The sequence below is a fragment of the Bidens hawaiensis genome, unplaced genomic scaffold (assembly GCF_021521415.1).
Source record: "Bidens hawaiensis isolate Kalapana, Puna unplaced genomic scaffold, B.hawaiensis_p1.1 tig00001758_1, whole genome shotgun sequence".
NCBI classification, from domain to species: Eukaryota; Viridiplantae; Streptophyta; class Magnoliopsida; order Asterales; family Asteraceae; genus Bidens; species Bidens hawaiensis.
Genome location: NW_027491099.1, coordinates 3,021,170 through 3,037,956, shown reverse-complemented (window position 1 = coordinate 3,037,956; position 16,787 = coordinate 3,021,170). Strand labels below are relative to the sequence as shown.

The window sequence follows — 16,787 nt, the reverse complement described above, 5'->3', positions numbered from 1 at the left end:
GCCACCGTCTATTTCCTCCGGTAATCATTTCCCGTCATGTGTGCTAGGGTTTCAGTGTAAGTATCCAATTCAATTTATACACATTACTGATTGATTATTTAACATAATATGAAATTGAATGCTTATGTTATGCTATTTGAATCTGTTTGTTTGTTTTGAATTTTGAATTGTAGCAAGCTGTTGGCGCCATCGATTCGGAAGTCGTACTCTACCGGACTGGTACTGCTATTTGTTCTCAAATTATTATTTTTAAAATTCAAAGTGTTTTAGCTACCATTTCATTAAGAAGCTATTATACTTTTCACTTTTTGATGTAAAATTGGTTGTTTTTAGCTAGCGTTGTAAACGAACCGAGTGAGCTACTCAAGATCGGGCTGTTAGAACTCGTATCGAGCCGAGCTTAAAGGAGCTCGAGCTGTTATTGAGGCTCATTTAATAAACGAGCTTGAGCTCAAGTTTAATTCAACATCTCTTATATTTATATATAAATATTTTTATGTGTAAAATACTAAATTTAATGGTATCAACATTAAAATGGTCTAATTGATTTCAAAATTGATAGCGTTTTAACTATCATTTCATGAAGAAGTTATACTTTGACTTTGATGTTGAATTGGTTGATTTCAACTAGCCGAGACTCTCGTGAGCTACTCGACATCGGCTCGTTAAAAACTCGAATTTAGTTGAGCTTAAATGAGCTCTAGTCCAAGCTCTAGATTTTATTGAGGCTTATTTAATAAACGAGCTCGAGCCTCAATTTATTATGCTTTCAACTAGGGGTGTAAACAAGCCAAGCCTCACGAGCTACTCTAGATCGGCTCGTTAAAAACTCGAATCTAGTCGAGCTTAAAAGAGGCTAAGCCCGTGCTCGAGCATTTATTGAGGCTCATTTAATAAACAAGCTCAAGCCGGCTCATGAGCCTGAGCATTTTAATTATTATGTATATATTTATGATAAAAGTAATTAATTATCGTATATTATATCATATATAGAAAAATATAATTATATACTTATATGAAAATATTATAATAATGTATAATAAAATAATTAATCAAGCTGAGGCCAGCCCGAGGTAGAGTTTAAAAAACTTACTCACGAAACAGGCCAAGGTCGAGCTTGAGTCGTCTTGAGTACGAGTTGGGCTGGGCTTGGCTCATTTACAGCCCTACTTTCAACTGCCATATTTGTTTAAATTTTAAGCTTTGTTTAGAAGTATTTGTAGACTGTATTGACCTTGACATCTTTTCTTTTACTAATGGTTTATGGAACATAATTGATATGGATATTGCATATGAAACTCATAGCTGTGATATCAAAAGGAGGCAAAAATGTTCAATTTTTTGTGACTTGTGAATACTGCTTTTGTATAGGTAAGAAACAAGAGTTCTAGATTTAATTCAAGAAAAGAGATACCAGAGGAATGGAGAAGTTCTACAGCATTCTATGGTATGATAATTGATCATATTTTGCAGCATTATTACGCTTTGTTTTTCATATGCCATTCTTCAAGTAGTTACAATTTCATGCCAACTTTGACATGAAACAATCACCATGGCCAAAAACAAGAAATAAGACTGATTCTTTTGGCTAAAAACTATTGTGAGTTTGACATGCAATTTTGGTTCAGGCGATCCAGTGAATCAAGTTATAGGATCAGTGCAGAAGCAAATTGTGAATGCACTTCATCTGGGTGATAGAGAAAGAGCTTCTAGTCTGTTATCCAATATTGGTCAAAACAAGCATATGTTGATAGCTAACCATTTTGCTGATATTCTTAAATACTGTGCATCGACACCTGATCCACTGGTAAACCTTTGAATGATATTATTTTTTGATTAGTATGGAGTTAATTTTCATTGGGAAATTGGTATCGTACATGAGTATATTTTGTGCATCGGGAGGTTTTACACTTGTACGTATAGCTTTTTAGGTTGTACATCTTATTATACATTAAATCATATATAGAGGTTATTTGCATTTAAATTATAGGAACCTGATGATAGAAGTGTATCGGAAATACAAACAAGTTTATATAACGCTCACACCTCGTGTACGCAGCCTTGGTTTTATATGCACGCATCAGGAGAAAATAATGCGCACATCACATGATGTGGTGATGAGATCTCATTGCGCGATGCGATGCCGTGATGCGCGCATCATATGATACCGTTTGATGTGATTTTACGTGTGATGTGGCGCTTTATGTAGTTGACCAGTATATGAAAACATTGGAATTTTGACAGTCAATTGGCAATGGGTCTGTGGTTTTCAAATCTAATTGAACAAATCTGACCATCAGTTGAGCAATGAGTTTGAGTATTTGAACAAGTTAAGATCATTTATTGAACAAATCTGACAAGAGATGACGAGAACATCTTATATTTTAGTGTTTAGAAGTTAACAAGTTCAAACATTATTCATAAATGACTTTTTCGTATATTTTTATGATGAACACATGCGTGATGCACACCAAACATTTTTTATGCTTCGGCTTTTGGGACTAGAACGCATCAGATCGCTACGTGCTTTTTAAAAACCAAGTTTGCATCTCAGCTTTGGGTACCCATCGCCTCGGTGTGCCTTGTGCTTTTTAAAACCAAGATTTTTGCTCATGTTTATTATAAGTCTATTAAGCAAAAACATTCACTCCATGTGTGGTTTTCCTTTTGACTATATTAGTTGTTACCATTTATAAATGACTACTAGGTTATTAAGGTGTAACATGAATTAATTCTATTGTATAGTTTGTCATGGAGATTTGGAAAACTATGGAGGAAAAAGGAATAGAATTGAACAATAAATGTCACACTCTTATGATTCGAGCTCTCTGCAAAGAAGGGTACTTAGAGGAGGTATAAGCATTTGTATATCCCGTTCTTATATCATTTTATATAATTATCCTGAAAAATGAATACTTGACTTATGCCCATTTTAATTTAGATATTATTTTTTTGTAGGCATTTAACTTATTGAGTAATTGTGGGGAAACTTCAAATCTCTATCCTACTTTGCAAAAGTATAACATTCTTCTAGGAGCTTCTGCTGAAATGAACAGCGTTATTCATGTCAGTAAATGTTTAGACCTAATGGAGAATGACATGTTCGGGAAGGATGAGATTACATACATTGAACTTCTCAAGGTATGTATCGATATGCTCAAACGATAGTCAAAACATTTGGTTGTGTTTTATCCCTTAACGGGTCCAATAAAAAAGTTTAGCTAAAAGGGTAACCGGTTTAAACGGGTTGAAACCCTATTTTAATCTATACAACTTCAATTTTCAGGGATTATGTTTTTTATGGTAATTATATTGATTTCTGATTATAATTGACAGTTAATTATCAAATATCATAATAATAAAAGGTGTTAGCATGGCCCGTTTCAGTGTGAACTCTTTTTGACCCTTTACCCAACCTAGGGGTGTAAATTTCTGACATGACACATACCTTACACGAGATTTGCGGGTTTGGGCCTACTATAAGCGGGTTCGGGTCAGCTTCAGGTAGAACCATGAACTCGTTTAGCTAAACGGGCCGTGTTTGTCTCAACCCGGTGGGTTGACTCGTTTAACCCATTTATTTTTTAAAATGTATTTTATATCATAAATCAAATTTGTTGGGTATTATATGCCAAAATGTAAAACATAAAAGAGAAGATGATGTAAGATTTAATAGTTAAAATGTAATTGTTTTGTATACATTTTTAATATTTTGTTATAAAGATGTAAATTTAGAGTATTAATTTGCAAAAAAAAATTGGGTTAAATGGGTCATGTATGTGTCAACCCACGAATATCCGTGTTGTGTTCGGGTTTATTTGTCTGACATGATTTTGGGTTCATGTCATGTCGGGTTGGCGCCTCCAGCCCAACCTGTTTAACACCTCTAATGTTAATGATGTTTTCTCTGTTTTTATATTTAAAGAAACATTTTGCATAGGGAGTCCTGAAACAATACATTGGGTTTAGAAACTCAACAAGGGGATAAAAGGGTTATTTCACTTTTTTACACGGTCAAAAGTTTTCAAATTCACATGCTGCAACTGCAAGAAGTCTTGGGATCCAGTTAATTATAAATTTGAAATTTGACAAGTTTTTTTTAGTGTTATTAATGAGTGAGTGTATTCTAAATTTATTCTTTCAGCTTGCAGTTTTGCAGAAAAACACGTCAGCGGTTTATAACATCTGGAATGAGTATTCCAAATATTATAATTTCAACCTTATTTCTCTAAGAAAATTCATTTGGTCCTTTACACGATTAAAAGATTTAACAACCACATGCGAAGCTTTACAACATCTGGTGGCCTTAGTTTTCCGGGGCGATTCTACCCTCAAAATAAGTGATGAAGGAAAAATGGTTATTCCAAAATTGGATGTACCGATGCCTATATTAAGTAATCAGGATAGTAATATTAATAATATGGTCAACCCAAAGGTTGTCAGCCTTGACGTGAACAAAGTCAACACTGTTGGAATGGTGCTGGGAAATCCGAAAAGTATTCTTGATACAAAGATCTTGAGGTTGTCTTTTACTGATGTTATTCGTGCTTGTGTGCCATTTAAGAACGATGAGCTGGCCGAACAGTTATTCTATCAGGTAATATTTCATTTCACCTGTTTAGTTATAAAATTATTTATATGTACTAGTTTAGAACACTTTTACATGTTTGGGGGTCAAATAATCAGTTTTGGATAATCATTTTCATACCCGCTGCCACAAAATAAGACTTATCATTAAGAGAAATAACTTGAACGGCTTTTCCTCCCACTTAACGATCTGTCTATACTATTTACAAAGGGAGAATTCAATTTATACCCTTAAAAATTTCTTAAGTATATTATACACCCAAACCAATATAAAAATATTATATATATATCCTTCTTGAAAAGTATTTCATTTAACGACAGTTTTACCTTTTCCAAATATATATTTTAAAAATTTCTTTATTAGGTCAATAACTACATGTTGAAACCAACTATTCTGTTCTACCATCATGGCTGAGGGATACTGTTGATAGATGAATATACAATTCTAAGATAAAAAATGAATAAATATGGCATTTTAAGTTTTGGAAAAATAAGGGGTAAAACGATATATATGAAAGTCTCCATTTCACAAAAATGTCATTTTTGGACATTTTATTTATTAGTTACTTAAATCATTATAAATTGTCAAACATGTGATCTGATCATTATTAAATCTTCTAACATCAAAGACACTTCCAAAAACTATTTTCCACATCCTATTTTATTACAGCTGATTATCTAGTTTTGATTATTCAATATCAGATATGTGAAAGCTGCTAACTTGTCATCTATCCTCTAATTTCTGATATTTTATGTAATTTTATTTGTTTTAGATGCAAAATCTTGGCGTCAAACCATCACGTGGTGCATTTGATGGTCTTATTAGAGTGCTTGTTTAAGAGAGAGGTTTCCATGATGGCATAGAAGTGGTACTTGTTAACTACATTTATTTTTATTATGCAATGCACAGTTTTGTTTTAGATTAACCACTTCATTTGGTTTGACATAATCTTTTTTACGGTTCTTTTTTTTGTTGCAGTTAAATTTGATGAAACAAAAGAATTTGAAGCCACATGATTCAACTTTTGCAGCAATATCAGTTGGTTGCAGTGAAAGCTTGGAATTGGATTTGGCTGAGGCATTTTTGGATCAGATGGCTCAATCTAAAAGTGCATATCCTTGTGAAGCATGTGACACACTGGTTAGTAAACAAGTTTTATCTGAATATTGGTGTATAACATTTTCGATCACATGAATGACGTTTTAAATTCATTTATCCAAATAACAACTCTCCATGTGTTTGCTGAAGTTTTAACAAATCACAACCCTCCTTATGTTTGCTGAAGTTTTAACAAACGACTGATAAAATGTACGTGAGCTCGAGCTCGGCTAGCTTAACTTTCGAGAGCTTGGCCCGTGAGTAATCTATTAATTCTTGAGCTTGTTCAGGTCTTGGCTGGTTTATTCTTTTTTATATGCATATTAGAGCTCTTGATCTCACGCTCAGCTCGTGAGTAGTTTTAAGCTCGAGCTCGGATTGTTTATTATTTTTATTTATTTATATACATTTTACCTATTTTTATTCTATATTACTTATAATTTATCTATATAACATAATATATACCGTTTAGTTATTTTTATCATGATATAATAGTAATTTCATTAAAAATAATTGTTTCTATATAAATATTTATTTAATATCTTCAATAATAGTATATAAATATATAAATAACAAGCTAATGTAGGCTCTCGAGCTTGATAAGTGAAGCTTGGGATTGAGTTTGTTTATTAAACAAGCTTTATTTTTAGTCTCAAGCTCGTTGAAACTTGGTTCAGTTTGAGCTTCTAGCGAACCAATATCAGATAGCTAACGAGTGGCTTAGTTCTAAAGCCACCAATTTCACGTTTTTTACATTAAAATGGAAATAAACTAAAAAACTTACACAAAACTTGATATTTGAGGGGGATTCGAAATCAGGGCACCATAAATGATGAAATTTTCATGTGTCTCGCAAATGATGAATCTTTTTTAAAAAACAAAAACTTGGAATTTTTTACTGTTAGTTCTATTTTTGAAATCATTGTTAGCATTTTAGATGAAATAATGCTATATATCTCATGAAAATTCATGTTTGTTTAATTTTGTAGGATCAACCCGAACGTGGAGTTCATATATTTGGTAAAATGAAGCAGTTGAAAATAGCTCCAACTATTAAGACATACGAACTATTATTTTCATTATTTGGCAACGTGAACGCTCCCTACGAAAGCGGAAACATTTTGTCACAAGCAGAAGCTACTAGAAGGATAAACGCAACAGAGGATGATATGATGAGAAATGGCATTGAACACAGTTATGGGTCAATCAGGAACTTGGTAAGTCCCTCATTAATGAAATATTTTTAACCCAAAAATTTGATAATTTTATATGAATGTGAAGGCGAACATGTATGAGATTATGATTTTATTATGTTTTGGAACCCTAAAAGGTTTGTTTTTTTATTTTTTTAATAGCTAAAGGCACTTGGATCAGAGGGGATGATAAGTGGGCTCTTGCACTACTTGCGTGTGGCAGAAAACCAATTTACCCCTGGAACTCCATTTTACAACATTGTCTTGCATTCACTTATTGAGGCTAAGGAGGTAGGTAATACATACATGTATGGTTATATATATACATACATATAGAGTAGGGTTATGCTAAAAAAAATAATAACTAACGCATTGACGCACTGTTGGAAGCCACGTGTCCAAAGAAATTCTAGGAGCGACACAAACACATTGATGCACTGTTGTAAAAAAACACGCACTTACCCACTGTTATACATTTTAAATGTGACGTTTATGTGTCCATATACACGCGTGTGCGCGTGCACATGTGGTAATAATATACATGTTTGTATAATTGTATGTGTGTGTCTATATATGTGTGTGTATATTGTAATAATGACATCATGTTCTGTTGTGATCCAGGATCAAACGGCGATTAACGTATTTAAAACTTTGATGTCACATGGCTATCGCCCGAATGATGTGACATGCAATATCATGATCGACTGTTGCAGTATTAGCAGGTCATTCAAATCTGCTCTGGGTTTGATTGCCATGATGATTCGTTATGGATATCCACCACAAACGCAAACTTATACATCTCTTTTAAAGGTATTCCAATATTTAACTCTTTTTTGTCACATTTAATTGTTCTATGAATTATACAAAATATTATATTAATCTATTATAATAATCAATGATTATCAGCTTGTGTTGGCTTCGGAAGATTTTGATGAAGCATTGAATCTTCTAAACCAAGCTTGTTCAGAAGGAATCCAACTCGATGCCGTGTTGTTCAACACGATTATCGATGTAGTATCGCGGAAGGTAACTAATTGCTTCTTCCATAGTAATTATGAAACAAAACTTTGTTTTTGGTAGGGGTATTCATGAGCCGAGCCGAGCCAAGCTCGTCTAGGCTCAAGCTCAGCTCATTTAACTCACTAGACCTCAAGCTCAGCTCATTTCGAGCTCTAATTCTAAAGATTGCGAGGCTCATGAATCATTTTTCAAGCTCGAGATTTGGCTTGTTTCCTATTTATTAATTAGTTTGTATATATTTATAGTTGTTTTTTATTTATACATTTTTTTATTCATAAGTTCTATATATAACATAAGAGTTAAGTGCCATTTTAGTACCTGTGGTTTTTTCAATTACGCAACTTTAGTACTGATTTTGAATTTATTGCAAATGGATACCTCACTTTTCTAAAACTTGCAATTTTAGTACTTTTTTTTAATTTCGTCTATTTTACCTGTTAAGTCAGGGGTACGATGGTAAATTCATTATTATTTTTTTCTTTTTTCTTCTTTTCTCCCCGTCTTCTACCTCATTTTTCCTAGACCACTCTATCTCTCTCTACATATCTCCCTCTTTCTCTCACCACTCTATCTCTCTCTCTCTCTACAAGTACGGGTAAAATAGACGGAGTTATAAAAAAGTACTAAATTTGCAAGTTTTAAAAAAGTGAGGTATCCATTTGCAATAAATTCAAAATCGGTACTAAAGTTGCGTAATTGAACAAACCACGGGTACTAAAATGGCACTTAACTCATAAAATAATGTATATAGTTTAATTATTTTTATCATAGTTCTGTATATAATAATGATCATTATAAAAATACATTTTCAAATATATTAAATTAAAATTATATAAATAATAGTCTAGTTCAGGCTTGGGTTCTGACTCGTTTATTATACAAGCTTACTTTAGGCTCGAGCTTGGCTTGATTTGAGCTTTTAGAGAGCCAATCTCGAGTAGCTCAGGAGCGTCTTGGCTCGTTTACACCCTAGTTTTCGGTAACCATGTGAAACATGTTAGGGAAAACTCACTAAGCTACTCGAGATCAGTTCTTGCTAAAAAACTCGAATCCCGTAGAGCCTAAACAAGCTTGAGCCTATATTGGAGCTCATTTAATTAATGAGTTCAAGCCTGAGCTTTAGATTTCGAGCTTCACTAAATTTTTGAGCCTAAACGACCCTATTATTTATATAGTTTTAATGAGTATATTAAGAAAATTATTTACATTATAGTAACCATACCATTATGCACTAGGTTATGATAAAATTAAATTGCTAATAAATAATAAACAAGCCAAGCTCGGGCCGGAAAATTTACACACGTTGAAACTTTATAAAGCAAAACCTATATTTGCTTATGTATGAACTGATTATACAGGATAGAATAGACATAATCAAGTTTGTGATGGACCGCATGCACAAAGAGCGGGTCCCACCAGACCCCGCAACATGCGGTCACGTGTTCACAACATATGTGAACCAAGGTTTCCACAACACGGCCATGGAAGCCCTGCAAGTTATGAGTATACACATGCTATCCGAAGAAGACATTAACAAAAACAAAGCAGTTTTCGAGGACCTTATATATTCAGAAGATTCAGAAGCCGAGTCACATGTTTTAGACCTGTTCAAAGATTCCAAGGAGAATCTTGCTGTGGCCCTTTTGAACTTGAGATGGTGTGCTATGGTCGGGAACCCGATTTCGTGGTTGACCAGTCAGAGCCAGTGGGTGAAGCGGCTCGCAGCTGCAAACAGTTTTAGATAAAGTGTCGATTGTACCAAAAAGATTTTGTAGTTTGTCCGAGCACTGTTTATGTGAAGGGGCAATAATGTAATTTATTTCTATCTAGAGTTAATGCTGGTTTTAACTTAGCACAAGTACTAGATCTTGAGTTATCTTATTTATGTATACACAGTGGGTTTTGTTTTGGCCACATGAATCCTTAATATGTACCAAACTCGACATAATTGATGCAAATTTTCGAGTATTGTTAAACGTTTCAATACATAACTCGTGCTAGTGTCAAGTTTGTCTGTTGAAGCTGCCAACCTACCCCTTTTAACCTCCTCTTTCGGTATTTTCAGAGGGGAGAAAGGGTTAATATAATTTGCTCTCTTTTTTTATATATACATTCATTCAATTAACAGACAAAGCGCTTTCAAAAAGTAACTGTTTTAACGCATTACGCGACTTAGGGCCAGTTTGGTAAATGGAATTCGACGGGATTGGATTTACGATTGGAAAATTTTCTATCAAATATGTGTTTGGTTGGTTAACGAAAGAATTTGATTTGAAGAATTTTCCTCCAAATTCCTTTGATTGATGGAATTCAACAATCCTTCATTATATTAAGGATTTCTAAACATTCCATTGGAACAATAAATAACTATCCGAAAGTCCTTTCATTTTTTAAGCTTAATTAAACATTTATGCTTGATGAGGATGAAATTGCTATTTTACAGAGAGTTCGACCTACGGCATGCTACATGTTTAAAGAAAATGATGATGGAAGTCCTCGGCTAACAAAGTCTTTAAAGAAAATGGTACTGAGTTTGTGAAAGTGGACGGTGGATTGGAGCACTTTCCTCAGTCTAATTTTGGTTCGATTGCTTATCGATCTCAATTAATTTCAGGTTTAAGTTTGATTAGACGAATTTGCTAATTGTTGTAAATGTATTAATCCATATCTTGTCATTTGACGTTCTTTTCTCAAATTTCAAAAACTGTCTATCTTTTGGGTTACAGACGAGTGTGTATTGCAAGTGTGTGAAGTGAACTTAACGATCATCTATACCTCATTAATTATATAATAAAATTAATTAATATCCGGCTGTTCAACGCGTCGTAGCTATTCGACATGCGAACTTATCCATTAAGCCAGCGAGTAACAAGTCCATTAGCCATGACCTATACTGACAAGTCAAAAACAAGTGAGAATATCAGTTAGTTGCTAATAGTATTCAGGATACCGTATATCGTGAAGACACCAATGGAGGTTTGGTTAGGGAATACGCTGGATTACAATCGTCGAAGCATTTGTCAGAGATGGGAAACTCACACACCTCGTGGCGTAATGAACGCTGAGCAGGCTAATGCGTGTAGAACCCCAGTTGGGGAAAACACGAATGATACTGCAGCTTCAATGTTGGAGACTACATACTGCGTAAACAACGAGATTCCGAACCAGGTGCATATCGGCTCGAAAGGCTCGATGACACCCCCATCCCAAGAACATGGAAGGGAGCTCAATTACGCAGGCTGCATGTAGATCAATTCCAAACTTGTAAAGAAAAGGCCTAGAGCCACTTCTAATGGAAATGATTCTCCTTATCACATTGACGCTGATGGTCTTACATTTATACTTATGAACTTTCCACACTGATATGCCGGTATCCACCGCATAAATAAGTGGGGAAGTAAGTCGTTGCGTGTGGACGGCGGCAAAACCCGCATAAACACAAAAAACGGCAAAATTTTCTAAGAAATGAGGACAACCTTCACGCAGGTCAGTTATAGGTAAAGTTTGGTCATCCCACTAAACGAAAGTGACGGTCCTACCCGCACAATCATGATAGAGGAAACTGAACATTAACCTATTGACAACCGCGTGTCGAAAGGTTCAACTTATTCAAAACACTGATATGCCGGTATTCACCGCAAAAATAAGTGGGGAAGTCGTTGCGTGTGGACGGCGGCAAAACCCGCATAAACACAAAAAACGGCAAAAATTTCTAAGAGATGAGAACAACCTTCACGCAGGTCAGTTATAGGTAAAGTTTGGTCATCCCACTAAATGAAAGTGACGGTCCTACCCGCACAATCATGATAGAGGAAACTGAACATTAACCTATTGACAACCGCGCGTCGAAAGGTTTAACTTATTCAAAACACTGATATGCCGGTATTCACCGCATAAATAAGTGGGGAAGTCGTTGCGTGTGGACGGCGGCAAAACCCGCATAAACACAAAAAACGGCAAAAATTTCTAAGGAAAAGATGAGGAAAACCTTCACGCAGGTCAGTTATAGGTGAAGATTGGTCATCCCACTAAATGAAAGTGACGGTCCTACTCGCACACTCATGATAGAGGAAACTGAACATTAACCTATTGACAACCACGCGTTGAAAGGTTAACTTATCCAAAACACTTGGAAAATTGCTAAGTTAAACTAAAGTATGCACGAGCGATTCATATATTGTTTATGAGGCACAAGTGCCAAATTAAACTATAATATGCATGAGCAAGTCATATAACGTTTATAAAGCAAGTCATTAAGTGAAAGTGACGGTCCTACCCGCACAAACATTTATATTTCATAAAAAATTCAAACATTACAAGAATCGCCAGGTATCTACCCGCCTACAGTAATGTAAATCTATCCTAACGGTGGGAAGGGATCTCAAGGTTCAAACTTCAGGACCACTCCCTCAAAACCCACTCGAACCCGCACCATCAGTTGGCTGTGGCGGTTCAAGGAAAGTCTTGAGAATGGTTAGCCCATCATCAGCAGCAGCAATTTCGTTCACCTTCTCCACCACTGGATGCGGGAAGGCAGCATACTGGTTCACTGCTTGGTCATAGGCAGCTTCAGTGTCCACGTCATAAAGAGGGAAGTTGGAAGGCGGGATGCCCTTCTCAACAAACCCCAGACCAAGCAGGAAACCAAGCTTTTCCCATCCTCATGGGAAGCGTTGAGGGCTGCGCTCATGGCATCGTCATAAGATGTGTTCGTGAAGATCCGATGCACAACCTACAAAAAGAAAAAAAAATATATCAAAAACTTTTCTAAGTATAAAGAAAAGTGTAAAGACATTATGAAGCTACGCATACCTGCGACAACGCTTCTCGTAGAAACCATTCCTTGGTGATCAGAGCTTCCTGGAGGGCAGCTTGAGCTTGGTCACGGGCGCGTTCGGCTTCACTTTTGTTAAGGTTGGCAAGCATAAGATGTGTTCGTAGAAGCCATGCCACGCGCCCGTAGAAGCTCATGGCATCGTCATAAGATGTGTTCGTGAAGATCCGATGCACAACCTACAAAAAGAAAAAAAAATATATCAAAAACTTTTCTAAGTATAAAGAAAAGCGTAAGGACATTATGAAGCTACGCATACCTACGACAACGCTTCTCGTAGAAGTCATTCCTTGGTGATCAGAGCTTCCTGGAGGGCAGCTTGAGCTTGGTCACGGGCGCGTTCGGCTTCACTTTTGTTAAGGTTGGCAAGCAACACTTCCTTAGCAGCAGCCTCTTCAACGCCCTTCAGCTTACGCTCAGTGTGGTCAAGCATACCCCTCTGGTCCAAGATCTATTGGAGCTTCTTGGCGTCTTCCATGGCCAAGGCATCATGAGCCTGCTGGAGCCTCTCTAGTTTGGCTTTAAACTCCTCATTCTCGGCGCGCAGAGGCTCAGCAACAGCTTCAGCTTTGGTGGCCCTCTCGGTCACATTCCGCGCAGTTTCCTTAGCCAACCTAAGCTGTTCGTTAACAGCTTGGGTAGCCTTGGAACGGGCCTCGAGCCGGGCCTGAACTTCAACCTCGAGGGCCTTGAAGGCCTTTTCCTTCACCGCAGCAATGGCGGAAAGTCTCCTGTTCTCCTCCCGGATAGCCCGCGCCTGGGCCACTTCCTGGCTACGCGCCGCCTTTAACTTGTCGTTTTCACGACAAAGCAACTCGACGCGCGGCTGCATCCGGGTAAGGAGAATCCGAAGCTCGTTCGTCAGCCTACCCTCCTGGTAGCTTGACATAGCTTCCCCCAACGCACCACTTGGGGCTGCGTGACGCGCCCACTCGACGCAGTCCACAGCCGTCCGAAGGGTTGTTCCCCGGCGGATGTTCCACCGCGGAACATACACCTCATTGGAATCCGAAACTGCAAAAACAAAAAGCAGTTAGGAAAAGATGATAAAAAAAAATAGGCCAAAATAACCCTACGCACCAATAGGGTCGACAACAGGCCGGTAGCCGCCAAATCCATCACCCGAACCTAAGGGATATCCATCCAAGAGGTCAGGCAGATGGGAAGGAGGCAGAGATTGGCTAGAAGCCCCAACGCCAAACATACCTGATGAACCGGCCGGGGGCACGGTTGAAGCCGCCGCAGTAGAGACCATCGGAGGTGAACTCACTGGAGGTGAACTCACAACCGTGGCCGCCGCTGCGGAGGAGCCCGCAGAGAAAATCACCGCCGGCTCAGTGAAGGATGCAGTAAAGATGGCACTGACAGCCGGCGGAGATGACGTCACAATTGGAACAGTTGCCTCAACGGGATGAGCAACTGAACCAACACTGCAAACAGGCGCAGCTGCCTGGGTCATCGCCTCGGGTAGGTTGACCAAACCTACCTTCGTGGGTCCAGAACTGCTCCTTCCCGCATCACTTTGGAATGCGGTTACATCCACGCCTGCATGAAGACAATATATTAAAAACAATGGCGGAAAGAATTGCGGGTAAGATAAATAAAAAGTACTTTACGAGTTTTCTTAATCTTGAAGGTTCTGACGGGCGGGGACGAACCGATGGAACTGGCCTCTTCACGCCAGTCACCGTCGTAGAACTTGGTCGCGCGGAGGTGGCAGCTGTCTCAACCTCCGAGACAGTTGTCTCACCACCACCAAGGTTCCCTGCCGCCTCCTCACTTTCGGTCTCCGAGTCAGACCGGTTCCCCTGATCGGCAGTGGAGGCAACCTTCGCCTTGCCCTTCACGCCGGCAGCTTTCTTCTTCCTCACGAAGAAAGGACCATCTGCGGATTCCTCATCAGAAGACAAAATTAGAGAAACTCCAGCAGAGGTTTGACCATGAAGAGGGCGAGGGTTAATGAAACCCATACCTGGCCGCGTGGCGCTCAGAATTTCGTGGCCTGGCGGGTAGACCTCCACAAACCGATCCGCCGTTTGCTCCAAGATGGGCAACTCGTTCTCGTCGAGAGCACGAGTACCCAGCCGAGCGGGACCACCGCTCTCACGCGGTTGCAGAAGCGACTGCAAGTTGTTCCCCTCTGAAAATAAACAGAAACAGTTAGAAGAAAAACCCTAAATCAGCAAAAAGATATGAAGCATACCGTAAGGGATAGAGTTCAAACCGTATTCGAGGACGATGGGAATCTGTGGCGCCTCTGCCCCAACATCTTTCCATACCCGGCTCAACCCAAGCATCACCATCCCAGACTCCGCAAAGCGGTAAACCGGAGTCTGGATCCGGGAGATCTTGGTAAACCATTCCGCCTCCTGGTAGTTGGAGGCGTGAAGGTTCGGGAGTGCCCTCCCGTTATTGAATGTCATCGCAATAGGGACGACACGGGCAGAGATATAGAAGAACTCCCGCTTCCAAGACCGAAGACTGCGCTCGGTAGCACAGATCTTCAAACCCTTGATCCGAGTGATCAAGGTGTACCAGCCCTGGATGCACCTCCAGGAGTAGAAGGTCATCAGGCGGTCGACGCGGGGCTCAACGCCCAGAATGTGGCACACCCATTCAAAGTGGTGAACCTTTGCGATCGCCATCGGGTGCACCTCCGTCAAATGTACACCGTGTTTCTCCAAAACACGGTACACAAACTTCGTCAATGGGAACCTGAGATTCCCATAGATGAAGAATACAACATACACCCCTATCTTGCCCTTGGGGGCATCGTACACCTTCTGGTGAGGCTCAGGAAACTCAGGCTCGAAAGGCTCGAGCATGAACTTCTTGACGATGTAGTGATACAGGTCGACGGAAAGAGCACACTGGCACTCGCCAGCAGTACTCTTATCGTCCTTGTCAGACGCTGACATCGGGTTCTCCGTGTACACGTCAGACTCCTCGGCAGTAGCCTCAGGATCATGAGTAGAAGACATCTTGGAGGTATGAAAGAACGATTTCAGGAGAATGCTCGACGGAAAAGTTAGAGTATTCGCCGGAAATCGCTAAGAAGAAGTGAAACTGTGAGTTGAGATGCATCCTCTCCTCCCTTTATATACTCATCGCAATGAATGCGATGAATTTAATGCGGAGGAGAGAGGAAAGCGCAGGTGCAATGAAACTATGACACGTGGAAAGAGCACGCTGGCAACAGCTGTTGACAGGACGCGTGCCGTAAACTTCGCGCCCACGCGCCCGAAAACTCGCGTCAACGCGCCTGAAAAAGCGTCTGGAATGACCATATACTGTCACGTCGCCATAACTTCATGCACGTCCTGAAACTGTCAGAAGAAACCGTCACACCACGCTGACGTCCCTTCAACAGTTGGACTGTTCTTATCCTTTCACCAACTCTTCGAATTTCAAAAAGATTCAAAAAAATTCAAAAAGATTCAAAAGTAAGAGGGACTATACCCTCTTACCTTGGTAACCAAATAACCGTAAGACAGGTGCGGGTACAGTGTCAAGGCAAAACCCTTCACATACTTAGCACCTGCAGGGAATTGAAGCCAAGAATACCTTGGCAACCAAGTAACTATAAGACAGGTGCGGGTACAGTGTCAAGGCAAAAACCTTCACATACTTAGCACCTGCAGGGAATTGAAGCCAAGAATACCTTGGAAGTAAAGTAACTATAAGACGAGTGCGGGTACAGTGTTAAGGCGAAACCCTTCACATACTTAGCACTCGCAGGGAATTGAAACCAAGAAGGATCTTCTGGGCCATGCTTGCGGAAAGGGAAATAACATCCCCGCATAGCGGGAACGTTGAGAACTAGATTGTTTGAAACTCCAAGATGGAATTGGTTGTTTAACATAATTGATCACTATGTCTAAAACTACCAAAACCTCGTGGAGAATCTACACAAGTGAAACTCAACGCTCCTGACTTGCGAGGAGGTTACACACCTACCCGCATCATACCCAAAGATCAAGCAGAAAAGTCGGGAATTTCTGCACGTGACATTAGGAAACCCGCGGGAAGAATCCCCGCGGAGAACCTTAAAACT

The 16,787-nt window shown here is 39.0% G+C and overlaps 1 pseudogene across 1 annotated transcript; it reads left to right on the top strand.

Moving 5' to 3' along the window:
* The first annotated feature begins 8 nt into the window (after window positions 1–8).
* LOC143597320 (pentatricopeptide repeat-containing protein At1g76280-like) lies at window positions 9–9,700 on the top strand (annotated as a pseudogene). Its single transcript, XR_013146876.1, has 14 exons — window positions 9–56; window positions 174–219; window positions 1,372–1,447; window positions 1,629–1,807; window positions 2,746–2,853; window positions 2,959–3,141; window positions 4,145–4,597; window positions 5,361–5,456; window positions 5,567–5,728; window positions 6,676–6,903; window positions 7,042–7,170; window positions 7,501–7,689; window positions 7,786–7,905; window positions 9,258–9,700. The product of XR_013146876.1 is annotated as a pentatricopeptide repeat-containing protein At1g76280-like (transcript).
* The last annotated feature ends 7,087 nt before the right edge of the window (window positions 9,701–16,787 follow it).